Source organism: Mustela lutreola, chromosome 17 (assembly GCF_030435805.1).
Source record: "Mustela lutreola isolate mMusLut2 chromosome 17, mMusLut2.pri, whole genome shotgun sequence".
NCBI lineage: Eukaryota > Metazoa > Chordata > Mammalia > Carnivora > Mustelidae > Mustela > Mustela lutreola.
This window is the reverse complement of record NC_081306.1, coordinates 26852973-26859083: the sequence shown is the minus strand read 5'-3', so window position 1 is coordinate 26859083 and position 6111 is coordinate 26852973.

The window sequence follows — 6111 nt, the reverse complement described above, 5'->3', positions numbered from 1 at the left end:
CCTGGACGTCGAGGGAGTTGGAGATGAGGCATGCCAGTGAAAGCTGTCGGAGCTTTCCTGTTTTGGTTTTGTCTGCTTAGCATAACATGTAAGACTGAGTTCTGGTGGCAGGGACCTAGTCCTTGGGGCTATAGCACTAGCGAGGGGAGGTCAACTGCTCTGGGCCTTGGCTAAGAGCAACCCCTGCTCCAGAGATATGGTGCCAAGGGCTTATTAATTTTGATACTAATTTGCTTTTCTGACCAAATACCTGGTATCAAAAGATGGGAAGGCAAAGACTGGAAGCAGTGTTGTGACCATTGGGTCCAGCCCCAAACTATGAAGAAAACACAAAGTGTATAAATCTGAGTAAGTATATATTTACACACCTTTTTAAATAGGTTGTTATCAAAGATTTAATCAATGGGTAATATGCTTCTCGTGGCTGGGAAGCATCAGTTGCCATATATTAAAAACAAAGAAAAGAGGTGTCTGGGTGGCTTCCTCCATAAGTGTCCCTTCTTTTCAGGTCATGATCCCAGGGTCCTGGGATGGAGCCCCACATCAGGCCCTATGCTCAGTGGGAAACCTGCTTCTCCTTTTCCCTCTGCCCTGCTTATAGTTCCTCTTCCTGTCTCTCTGTCTGTCAAATAAATAAAATATTTAAAAAAATACAAGAAAGAAAAAAATGTTTTTAAAAGGTCTTTTTTTTTTAAATTTTCTAGGGGTGCCTGGAAGACTCAGTTGTTTAAGCAGATGTTTGCCTTTGGCTGAGGTCATGATTCCAGTGTACAGGGATCCAGCCCTGCATGGGACTACTTGCACCCCAAGGAGCTTGCTTCTTCCTCTCCCTTTGCACGTGATTCCCCCTGCTTGTGTGCTTCTTCTTCTCTCTCTCTCTCTCTCTCCTGCTGTCAATAAACAAAATAAAATCTTTTACTAAATAAATAAATAAACAAACAAACAAATAAATAAATAAATAAATCTACTTTCACTCTAGGTCCCTTAACAAAAATTGGTACTGCTTTATTTAAAAAAAAAAAAAAAGATAATTTAGAAAGATGCTTCCAGAGTTAAAAAGCTGTTTTGTTTCTTTGTCAGGATTAAATATATAAGTGCTTTAAAAAGTAAAAGAAAATATATGCTATATTAACACTAATCACACTATAACTTTGGTGGTTATATCAAGATAATGAAAAGTGATTTTAAAGCAAATTTCATTATCAGACATAAAGATCAATTCAAAATTACAGAAGAGTAAAAGGATGAATTCATCAGGGAGTATAATAATTCTTGACTTTTAATACTTAATAACAGGGCACCTGGGTGGCTCCGTGGGTTAAGCCGCTGCCTTCGGCTCAGGTCATGATCTCGGGGTCCTGGGATCGAGTCCCACATCGGGCTCTCTGCTCAGCAGGGAGCCTGCTTCTCTCTCTCTCTCTCTGCCTGCCTCTCTGTCTACTTGTGACCTCTGTCTGTCAAATAAACAAATAAAATCTTTAAAAAAAATACTTAATAACTGATTTGGGGATATATAGGGAAAAACTAAGAACAAAAATCATAACTTCTACCTTAGAAGAGAAATGGAAAAAAATTTCAACACCCTTATTTTAAGATTATATAAGATTATATAGACAAATGGTCATCAAATTGGTAAGATATGTAAGACTTGAACTAAATTATCAACTAACTAGATATGCTTGATATTACAGAACACTCCCAACAACTGCAGACTACATATATCTTAATCCATGATTTTCTTTGCAAAATCAACATTGATAATGTTCTAGTCATACCGCCGTGTACCAGGAAAGAAGTAGCATATTTCTTGAAAAACACAGCTATCAAAGCTCCATTGAGAAACCGTAAAGATGGAGAAGGGATTTGCAAATTATATATCTGATAATGGACATCTACTCTGATTATTAAAAAATGAATAAAAATAAAAAACCTTACTAATAACCAAACAGAGTATCCAATTTTACATGTGAAGAACATTATTGAAGAGACATGTCACCAAAAGTATATGGATGGCTTATAAGCACATGACAAATTTCTCAACATTTAGACATTGAAGAAATACAAATTAAAATCATAATGAGACATGCTTACATATCTATTAGAATGGCTACAATTATGAAGGCTAATTGTACTTCGTCTGAGCTCGATTGGGAAGCAACAAAAAATCTAAACTGTTGTTGGCATATATCATGATACCACCACTTTGGAAAATAGTTTGAAAATTTTTTTAAATGCAAAATATGTTGCAGTTACACAAATAGCCATTTTACTTCTAGGCATTCAACCAAGAGAAACAAACCCTATGTTCATACAAGGACTTGTATATGAATTTCATAGCAGCTTTATTTTTAAGAATTGAAAACAGTGGAAATGTTCATCAATGTCCATCAATAGAGCAAAGACAAATTATGATCTTTTCATTAAAGAGATTACTGTTCAACATCAAAATGAACTATTTACAATTGGAGATTCTCAAAGTAATGATGCTGAGAAAAGAAAAGCCAGACAATGAATAGTATATACTGTGTGATTCCATGACTATAAAAAATCAAGAAAATACAAATTTATATATAGTCACAGTCATCAAATATATTGGTGTGATTTTAGTGCCTTCTTCTGTGCTCCCATAGCTTCCTCCACTTGGATCTCCGAGCATTTGTTACACCATGTGAAAATATGAACTCTTTTTCTTTATTCTGTATTACTAGAATAAGAATCCTTGAAATTTTATGGACATTTGAACTCTCCGTTATTAGCAGAAATTCTATCACACAGTAAGTTTCCAAATATAAAAGCCAGAGTTTTACAATGACTTCTAAGCTTTTACATGATCTAGCCACTCATTTAACCTCTGTGACCTCTTTCCCTGCTACTCTTCAGTCACTCACAGTGGCCTCCTTGCTATTCCTCAGATATGCCAGGCATGATCCAACCTTATGGCCTTCAAGATAGCCAATTCCTTTGTCTGGAGTGACCTTATTGCTGATAGTTCTGGGCAAATTCATCACCTTTCCATACCTTTGTTCAATTGTCAGCTTCATTGTAACTACCCTGATCTTCCTATTAAAAATTTTAACTCCCCATCCCCTGCCTAGCAATCTTGATTTTTCTCACCCTGATCGAATTTTTCTTTTTCCCCATTGTACTCATCATTTTTGAATGCACTATGCAATTTTTATTAAGGTGTATAGCTTTTGATTGTCTCACCCATTAAAATAAAAGTTCTACAAAGCCAAGTATTTCATTTACCAGTGTAGTCTGAAGTAATATCTGCCATATAATAGGTTCAGTAGACAACTGGTAAATTTCAAAATAAATTAATGTTGAGAGTATACTGAATTTCATAAGTCATTTCAATATTTTTTCCAAAAAATAAACTATGTAAAACATACTTTATATTTACTTTCAAAATATTTTATAGCATATAATGGACAATATACATAAGCCTTAAAGAAACAATCATATAAATAACCATTTCATACCTGCTTAAAAATTGCATAATACCACACTCCTAGATCCTCTCTGAACGCTCTAAAATAACCCATCAAAGGAAATACATTTTTAAAAATAACAGAGTTTTTGGCAAATAATTTAATAAAATTAAAGTTTCATTCATCTATGTAGATCATAATAAATGTTTTTAATAAGCATGAAATTATAACTCTGAAGTGTGCTAAAATGAAACCACCTGCGAAGGGTGAGAGAACAAAAATAAACATCATTTTTCCAAATAAGAGGAATTTATTGCCTTTGAATCAAAGCATGTGGATTTGTTCAAACTGGCAATAAAGGATTATGGAAACACAAACCATAGAAAGTCAGATTTTAGATTTCTAAAAGACTTCGAAGTGAAGAGTATACATTTTTTAAATGCTACATAATGCTACATAATGACAAGATGACAGGTTGTGACAAATAGCATTTTAAAAGCTCTACTCATAATGGAACGGAAGGTGTCATTTCCCTATAATTTTATATATATCATTAATTTACTATATCTGGATACAACATATTACCAAACAGATGTTCATCAAAGACTAAATCATTTCTAATGGAACATAATAATTTGAACCTACATGTATTAATCATTTTTTTCGATCTAACATTTATAGTCTCGCTAAACATTTTATCAGTTGTCGACAAAATTCAAATAAAATAGGATAAAAAGTCGTGTTTGGAAAAGTAGATTTTTTTTCAAATTTGCATTTAAATGAAAATATTTGCTGATATTTTTAAAACTTTAAATGTAATTTTATATATATCTGACCTATCAGATGATATAAAATTCTTAGAGAAAATATGACATATTTTTTTATCTTGGTTGAAGGTATTAATAAAGAGCAACTGTTTGTATTATTTGTATTGTGATATCTTAGTTAATAAACATGAATAACTGGTATAAAATATGTTTTTTTAAAAATTTTATTTATTTACTTGACAGAGATCACAGGAAGGCAGAGAGGCAGCCAGAGAGAGAGGAATGGAAGCAGGCTCCCTGCTGAGAAGAGAGCCCACTGTGGGACTCAATCCCAGGAACCTGGAATCATGACCTGAGCTGAAGGCAGAGATTTTAACCCACTGAGCCACCCAGGCGCCCTAAAATATGTTTTTTTTTTTTTATATAGAATTATAGTTCTTGCCAAAATATGGAACTAGCTGGAACTGAATGCCTCCTTCAAAGTCCGCTCTGGAGAAATTATGCAAGTGTAATATGGAACTATTTCAGATATTAACCAAAAACAAAGAAATGATGATAAATTCCTTAAAAGACTCAAAGTTGCTCTTGACTGGTATGTTTCAAGCTCTATTCCTGGTTTGAAGACAGGTTTTAACAGGCCTGTCACTGTAGAAATCAGCTGGATGTTTAGAGGCTATCAGAACTGTACAAAAACCTTAAAGGGGTAAGGACTTGAAAATCCTTTAGAGAGATTAGATCCCTAAGGCATTATTCCTCCACACATTTTCCTCCAATCAATTAAGACTGATGGATGAGGGGCACCTGAGTGGCTCTCTCATCACGTGGGTGGTGGGTTAAGCCTCTGCCTTCATCTCAAGTCATGGTCTCTGGGTCCTGGGATCCAGCCCCACATCGGGCTCTACTCAAAAGGAAGCCTGCTTCCCTCCCTGCTTGCCTGCCTCTCTGCTTACTTGTGATCTCTCTCTCTCTCTCTCTTTCTCTCTCTCTGTGTCCAATAAATAAATAAAATCTTAAAAAATAAAGGCTGATGGATGATAAATTATGAAAACTGCTCCCTCCAAATGATGCTTCTTCATAAGGATTTAAGAATTTAAAATTTTAAGAATTTAAAATTGAAACTTGATCATAGGATTTATCTTATAGAATAACATCAAGTGAAGGCAGTTATTATTAGTTCTTAAGTATTTGTGATTCTGAACTCTTGGCCTCATTAGTAAATTTATTTTTAAATTCTCCCATGGAGTGGTGATTGGCCTTCAGTCTTTCATTGATGTACATCATTGGGTCAAATGAGATGTGTGTGCCCAGAACTATATATAATCTTCTTTGTATTTCACTGGAGATGGCATTTCTGAGTTTTGTTCAATTGAATTTGGACAGATGTTTTAATAGTCACTTCTAGAGTTGGCCCTGGAGAATATCTTCCTTTTTTTCTCTTCCCGATTCTCTGAAAAACCTAATTCACATTATCACAGTGATATCACAATTCAAGTTTTTCCAAGCACTATAGCTGCAAAATAGAAGGAAGCTACTCAGAATGTAATACTATTGTGAATGATTGAGAAAGAAAACATTATTATAATTAAGCTACCAGGTTTCAATGTATTTTATTGTTGCTTAGAAAATCCTAGCATACCCAGACTTTACAGAGATTTGATGATCCGAAGAGGAGCTGAACTCATGGACCAAAATAACTATGCACATAAAAAGTACAATTACTTACCTAAAAAAGATGATGTGGTTAACTTTATATGGCAATCCAAGTGTTATTGGAACAGGAATATAAAAAAAAGCTTAGGGGCGCCTAGGTGGCGCAGTGGATTAAGCCACTGCCTTCAGCTCAGGTCATGATCTCAGGGTCCTGGGATCAAGTCCTGCATCAGGCTCTCTGCTCAGCAGGGAATCTGCTTCCC